General features: G+C 41.9%; 9 non-coding genes across 9 annotated transcripts; 3 read left to right on the top strand and 6 right to left on the bottom strand.

Annotated features, from left to right (window-relative positions):
- Window positions 1-591: 591 nt before the first annotated feature.
- trnad-guc (transfer RNA aspartic acid (anticodon GUC)) lies at window positions 592-663 on the top strand. Its single transcript has one exon. It is a non-coding gene; the product is annotated as a tRNA-Asp (tRNA).
- Window positions 664-1,121: 458 nt separating this feature from the next.
- trnag-gcc (transfer RNA glycine (anticodon GCC)) lies at window positions 1,122-1,192 on the bottom strand. Its single transcript has one exon. It is a non-coding gene; the product is annotated as a tRNA-Gly (tRNA).
- Window positions 1,193-1,544: 352 nt separating this feature from the next.
- trnad-guc (transfer RNA aspartic acid (anticodon GUC)) lies at window positions 1,545-1,616 on the top strand. Its single transcript has one exon. It is a non-coding gene; the product is annotated as a tRNA-Asp (tRNA).
- Window positions 1,617-2,113: 497 nt separating this feature from the next.
- Window positions 2,114-2,185, top strand: trnad-guc (transfer RNA aspartic acid (anticodon GUC)). The gene has a single exon. It is a non-coding gene; the product is annotated as a tRNA-Asp (tRNA).
- Window positions 2,186-2,470: 285 nt separating this feature from the next.
- Window positions 2,471-2,543, bottom strand: trnam-cau (transfer RNA methionine (anticodon CAU)). The gene has a single exon. It is a non-coding gene; the product is annotated as a tRNA-Met (tRNA).
- An 819-nt stretch (window positions 2,544-3,362) lies between these two features.
- Window positions 3,363-3,433, bottom strand: trnag-gcc (transfer RNA glycine (anticodon GCC)). Its single transcript has one exon. It is a non-coding gene; the product is annotated as a tRNA-Gly (tRNA).
- Window positions 3,434-5,085: 1,652 nt separating this feature from the next.
- trnag-gcc (transfer RNA glycine (anticodon GCC)) lies at window positions 5,086-5,156 on the bottom strand. The gene has a single exon. It is a non-coding gene; the product is annotated as a tRNA-Gly (tRNA).
- Window positions 5,157-5,796: 640 nt separating this feature from the next.
- Window positions 5,797-5,869, bottom strand: trnak-cuu (transfer RNA lysine (anticodon CUU)). The gene has a single exon. It is a non-coding gene; the product is annotated as a tRNA-Lys (tRNA).
- A 278-nt stretch (window positions 5,870-6,147) lies between these two features.
- Window positions 6,148-6,220, bottom strand: trnam-cau (transfer RNA methionine (anticodon CAU)). Its single transcript has one exon. It is a non-coding gene; the product is annotated as a tRNA-Met (tRNA).
- Window positions 6,221-7,301: the final 1,081 nt, after the last annotated feature.

Here is a 7,301-nt window from a genome sequence, read left to right on the forward strand (position 1 = left end):
AAACAATAATGCCTGCTTGTCGGTCACCGTTTACAGTGTCATTATCCTTTTTGAGCCTTCAGCTTCTTCTTCTTACTGCCACCTACTGGGCTGGAGGTGTAGTGCATTCCCATACAATATCAGCCTGATTTAAATAAATTGCCTGGAACTTTGGGTTGAGGTGGAAATGCGAGGGACACAGATTACCAGGACTTGTTTTACCTCGGTACATAAGTTCTTGGTAATAAAAGTTTCTGGTATTTTGGTGGAAAACTGACTATTTTCCACCCTGGTATTGTCACAGCCTGTCCCAGCTGTCACTACAAGTGATGTGCCTGAGGCCATGCAGACTGGCCGCACCCATCTCACTCCATTGACACTGATGCAATGGTTGTGGATGACAATAAGAACCAAAGAGTAAGAGGATAGCAATGTTGGAGATGAAGAACAGGCAAGGCTTGTTGCAGAACAGAGGGACTGAAGTCACTACACAGGCTATGGTTAAAAGAGTTGTTGCTCCAAACAGACTAAAATAGTATCAGCAGAAACTTTGTGTTGGTCTAGCTAGCTATGTTATCAATAAAAAGAGATGTGATCCTAACTAACAACATCTCCTCGTTAGTATAGTGGTGAGTATCCCCGCCTGTCACGCGGGAGACCGGGGTTCGATTCCCCGACGGGGAGTGTATACACCTTTTTTTTTTTTTCTTCTTGGCCCTTCAACATTAACATTTTTGCAGTTTGCAACAAGTCTGTCAGAAAAATTCTGTTATTATAATTTGCCTTAATTAAAAATAAATGACCCCTTGTCACTAAGTAAAACACTAACACTAAGTCTATGGGCATTCTTATTGAAAGAAAGACATCACAACTTCCTGATTATTTATGGAGCAATAACAATGGTTAAAAGCAAAACAAAAGAAAAACACACGTTTTTGTGCTACTATGGCAGAAACGGTCAGAACTAACAAAGTGTGCAAATTAATGGAATTAATTTTAAGTACTATCATACAGGGGAAGTGTTTATTATTAGTTTATAGTTGCTGCAGATTTGCAGCTGAAATTGGTTCAAATATTGAAGAATAGATTTCTTAAATTATTTTCCAAAAAGTAAAGATTATGACAAAGATGAAAAGGAGTGTTGCATTGGCCGGGAATCGAACCCGGGCCTCCCGCGTGGCAGGCGAGAATTCTACCACTGAACCACCAATGCTCACATGCTAACCATTATTGCCAGCCGAAACAAAAATGGTATTAGTCACAACATACCATACATACATTCACTTCTTGAACGGGCAAGTCTGTGAGAGGTACATTGAGGTTGCTTGGGCTTATCCCAACTACTAAAGGACAAAGCAGGGTATACCCTAGACATGTCACCAGTTCAGCGTAGGACAACATAAAACACAAACATAAATGCTGTTCAGAAACAAATAAAGGAAATCTTTCCCGCAGCATTCTATTTCACTTCCCCAAAAAATTACCTTGAACGCTGTGAAACCCTGTGTCGTACTGGCTACAGTGTGGTGTCTTCAAAATGACAGCTAAAGGAAACCATTCTCATCTCCTCGTTAGTATAGTGGTGAGTATCCCCGCCTGTCACGCGGGAGACCGGGGTTCGATTCCCCGACGGGGAGTACACATACCTTTTTTTTCTCCCGTGCAACATGAACCATCTCACAGTTTCTCTTTACTTTGCCAAAGGTTTGCCAGAAAACATTTTGTTATTTTAATTTATGAGCCTATCTACTTCCACCCCCCAAGCCCCCGACTCCTACACACCCATACTATTCCACATACTTCATCCCCTCCCCCCTCACTCTCATGCAGCATCTCTCCTCCTCCACCCCTGAAGACAACAGCACCCTTAACATGACAATGCTGACCTGACGGTCTTCTATTACTGAAATACAAAAGCTGTTCAGAAACAGATACAGGAAATCTTTTATGCAACATTCCATTAAACGCACCTGCTTCTGGACATAAACCTATTTCCACTATGCACTTTTGTGCTATTTATGCACATTCATATTCATGAAAAATTCTATCTTCCCTTGAACTCTGTGAAACTCTGTGTTGTACTGGCTACAGTGTGGTGTCTTTAAAAACACAGCTCAAGGCAAGTACTCCTATCTCCTCGTTAGTATAGTGGTGAGTATCCCCGCCTGTCACGCGGGAGACCGGGGTTCGATTCCCCGACGGGGAGTACACATAACTTTTTTTTTTCCCTCCCCCCTTACACATACTCCCCTTACATACCACAGCAAGCTAATGCTAAGTTAGCAGTGGAGAAGCTATACTGCCTGATCAGCAGACAGTTACACACAAATGTACCCAAACAATGGAACATATCCTCAGAGAATGTGCGTTGGGCCCACACGGCTCCAACAAAGACCTTCTGGAAGCAACACAAACTCCCCTACTGTGGTCCAGTGGTGAACTGATAAGATATGATTTTTTTATTAATTAACTTGATTCTAAGAAAACTATTTGCCCCGTGTGAGGCTCGAACTCACGACCTTCAGATTATGAGACTGACGCGCTGCCTACTGCGCCAACGAGGCCTGAAATAAGAAAGAAATTGATAGAAAAAAGAAAGACAGACCTTACCATTTAGCAACAGCAAAAAAAAAAAAAAAAAAAAAAAAAAAAAGAAAAGAAAAAATATATATAAATGATAAAGCTTCTTTGTGACATCAAGATGAGGTCAGATAATATTGCAAATGTAAGAGAAGTATTGTAAGCCCAAATTTGTGAACCAAACATATATTTCCTGATAGAACTGCACATACAAAACAGAGGGTTATTCATACTTATGCCATAACATGGCCACAATCCTGAACTGCTCCCCGAGGAGCATTGGAGAAGGTTATTCACCACATGTATCTCATCCCAGAGCATGGGGTTCGGAGCCTGATAATCCAGCAGACGACCCATCTCCTCCAGTATCTCAGCCTGGTATGCATACAGCAGTGTGACAGCGTTGATGAAGCACACTGACTGTACTTGTACATTCTCTGGTAAATTGATGCGGTGAGGCGATCCCACTTACTGGGCAAAGAAATGCTAGGGGACCCTGGGAGTGATTTTCATTTGGGGTGGAGGTGGTGAGCCACTGAAGGCTTCACAGCTGGGGGTTCGGCCTGCCCCAGCTCACTCATTCCCTGAACCTCCAATGTACAGCCCTGGTAGGTGCATTTTTGAAAAAGGAAAATATATTTTTGATTTACAAAACTTCACTTGTGCTTACAATATTTCCTGTACGTTTATAATCTGGCCTCATCCTGACGCCATACTTCTTACATTTTTTCATATTGAAAGAAAACATTTGTTAATTTTATCTTCCAAAAAGTAAAGATTATGACGAAGATGAAAAGGACTGTTGCATTGGCCGGGAATCGAACCCGGGCCTCCCGCGTGGCAGGCGAGAATTCTACCACTGAACCACCAATGCTCCCATGTAAACTTCATTCACCCATAACACTGAAACCACGTGCTCCTAAACGCCAGTAAGATTACAGAGATTGTGACTGACTTCCGCAGGTCTCCCCCACAATGCATGCCAGTGAACATCCAGCGCTTAGAGATTGAGACTGTGGCCAAAATTAAGTACCTGGGTGATCACCTCAACAATAAACTATACTGAATAGGCAATACAGACGCCCCGTTGAAGAAGGGCCAGGGCTGGAGTGACATATACACCATTTTTAAACAAAACATATGAGGGGCCGTATGAGACATAATTCAGAAGTAGCATTCACGCACGCATGTTGAATGCACTCACACGCACATGTAAAAATGCACACATACACTCACAAACATTTGTGAAAACGCACACACACACGTGAAATGTATTCACACAAACGTGAAAATGCACACACACACACGTGAAATGCATTCACACACACGTGAAAATGCCCACACACACACACACGTGAAAATGCACACACACACGTGAAAATGCCCACACACACACACGTGAGAACTCACACACGTGAAAATGCACACACGTGAAAACACATACACACACGTGAAATGCATTCACACACATATAAAAACGCACACACACACATATGAAATGCATTCACACACACGTGTGAAACACTTTCTCAAACATATATTTTTCACTTGAACAGGAAGGCATTTCACTTGAACAAGAAGGCATCTCAGTTGAACAGGAAGGCATTTCACTTGAAGCAGCGATACTGACAGCTCTGGCAAATAGGTCTACAGACGGCCAGCATTCCACTACTTTGACACAGTTGGTCAGACCCATAGACAACCACCTAACAAGGCTTTTTACCTCACATCAAGCTGGCACAGCTCCGGAGCACCCCAGGGATCTCCTTCTACCTTAATCTGCAGATATGCCTGGATGTTGCTAGGTGGTTGTCTACGGGTCCGACTGACTAACTGTGTTGTAGAAGTCGGTTGCTGGACTTCAGTGTCCAATCGCGGAATATTCAAAACGTTGTAAAATGGTGTAGTGCTGTGTCCCATGTTGCAACAACAGAAATGATGTACATAAAACACTAATTTCCACTTTCCTCCGACAAAAAGAAGAGAAGATGGCTGAAGTTGGATCTCAAATGATGAATACAGTTTAGTGTAGGCTAGCATCTGTAGCTTACGTTAGCTACTAGTACTAGTGCTAAATATTAGCTTATATAACGTGACCTGTCTATATGTAACTTTAAAGCAACGAAACCCACGCACATGCACCCACCCACCAGTGAAATGCATGCGCGTGCACCCCCCCATTACCCCCCAACATCAACAGATGAATTCCACAGGACACACTGACTGTATCCAATGGTTCAATAAATCAATCGTTAAGGAATATGACATGCTTTTTTCATGAAGGACATAAACAATATTTAGCTTTTATTCTTATAGACCGTATTGAAAAAGAAATTCAGGTTCTCAGGAAAATTGCCGCTTATCAATTAATCGTTACTCGATCGATAAGGTCAACCAACTAATGATTAATGAATTAATCGATAATTTGCATCCCAAGTGTGAATGGTAATTCTGAATAATGTCCCATACGGCCCCTCATAGAAACGTGTGATAAATTCATAGCCAATATGGGAAAAAAAAAGGTGTTGCATTGGCCGGGAATCGAACCCGGGCCTCCCGCGTGGCAGGCGAGAATTCTACCACTGAACCACCAATGCTCACATGACCAGAATTTCTACCAGGAAGGAAAAGCGTTATCAGACACAACATTCCAGAGCACTCAAACAATCATGGGGGTTGCCAGGTTTTATCCCAGCTGCCAAAAAATAAAGGCAAGGTATACCCTGGATGTGGGTATACTCTGTGTTTTTTCAGATCAACTTATTTGTCAACAAAGTCGAAGTGGAGTCGACAACTCATATGATGACATCATCCCATTGACAGCGGAGGAACAACACAGACACACGCCGTTCCCCAATGAGCAATTTGTACTAAAGTTCACTGGAACATTAACAACATACAGTAAAAAGCAGAAAAAAAACTTATAAGTCACAAGCATCAACAGTCCTCAGACATTTTTACCAAAACATAGGCTAACACCTTGAATTTTCTTCTAAAATTAAGTGAACAATATAAAGTGGGGAAAGGTTAAGACAGCGGCAGCCATACTTATCCACTACAACACTAACTTTTCCAAAATACAGTGTTAATGTATTGATACCTCAAAAACTAATAGTGTATTTAACATTACTGCCATGCACAAATGTATTTGTCTGACAATTTTCTCCCAGAAAATTGTTGCAATAGTATTTCACTGTCCAGAATAAATAAATAAATAATAATTTAAAAAAAATTAACCGCCCAACGTGGGGCTCGAACCCACGACCCTGAGATTAAGAGTCTCATGCTCTACCGACTGAGCTAGCCGGGCTTGTTCAATGAGAACCTGACTGGATATTATGTACTGAAATATAACCTCTCCAACACAATACATGAAAATTATGCTAAAATACTATTTCTCACATCAACCTATATCATTACTTCAAATGAATCCTGAGACGACTCTTTACATGGATAACAAGTCTTTGTCACATATGCACATACGCAAATAATACATGAAGTACAAGCGGCAAATGACTTTCGCAATTTAAAGGTAAAAACGTCTGGGGGAAAAAAGTAAATTTAGGACTGAATAAACAGCAAAACACATGCCCCGTGTGAGGCTCGAACTCACGACCTTCAGATTATGAGACTGACGCGCTGCCTACTGCGCCAACGAGGCTACGAAGCCTGAAAAACCCGGAAGTGGATATAACGGTGCTGATACAACACAAGGGAACATGACACCATTCGAATCCATATGTACATGCCCTGTTACCATAGCACTCAGAATTTGAAAATAAATTAAATAGGGGGCATAAAACAAAATAAAAATCATTCATCAAAATTGCTTCGTATTAATGAATCAGTTACAGAGTTACCGGCTCCGGTTCTCATGCCAGCTGCTTGTAGATGCTGTGAGCTGTACTGTCCACTGGAGGGCAGCAGACTGCTGCAGAACCTCTGCACATGGCCTGCTCATACCAAACACACACTTCCGTCACCGATGCCACTTGCTTCTTCCACTACCACAAGCTTCACATGATTTCCTCCAATTTGGATTAAATTAATCTTGTGGTCCACAACTCACATAACTAACGCTGGCGTGAAACCAAAGTGAAACTACATACTTTCACCGTCCAACTCCCGGGTCTGTTCCTCTGTTCTACAGCAGATCATACAGGACATTTCCACAACTTCTGACCTGGATCCACTGGACACACAAATGCTGGGCTCCATGTGTTTGTCATCCCCCTTTTCGGTGCCCCAGCTCATGGGTACGTTCGCGAATTCTGAGCCTGCCGACAGTTCGGTTCAGTTGAACGTTAATGCCAGTTGACCCCCCCCCCCCCCCCCCATCAGATCGCACCCTGCACATAACCTTGTAATTAAAGTGCACAAACCTACACCTCTGACCACTATAAAATATCTGGACGTTTTCATCTTTAACATTTTACTAATTACATTAGCAAATAAAAAACTAAAATGATTAATTTGCGCCACTTTTTTTTTTTTAGCTAACTGGACGCAGAACACCTGCGTCACTACACTTAACTGAAGTTAGCTTTAATTAGCACACACCCAAACTAAAAAGTACACTTAAAAAACACTCACTAACAAATGGTTTGTAAACAATATGGTAATAAATGTGCATGTAACTCACCAGTTGGTCGCATTAATTTTGTAGACTTCATTTCACAGTGAGTGCGCATCTGTTTTTTTGTTTTTTTTTTTAGGCCAGTTGGATGCGGCCCACCTGCGTC

This window comes from Sphaeramia orbicularis, chromosome 2 (genome assembly GCF_902148855.1).
Source record: "Sphaeramia orbicularis chromosome 2, fSphaOr1.1, whole genome shotgun sequence".
NCBI lineage: Eukaryota > Metazoa > Chordata > Actinopteri > Kurtiformes > Apogonidae > Sphaeramia > Sphaeramia orbicularis.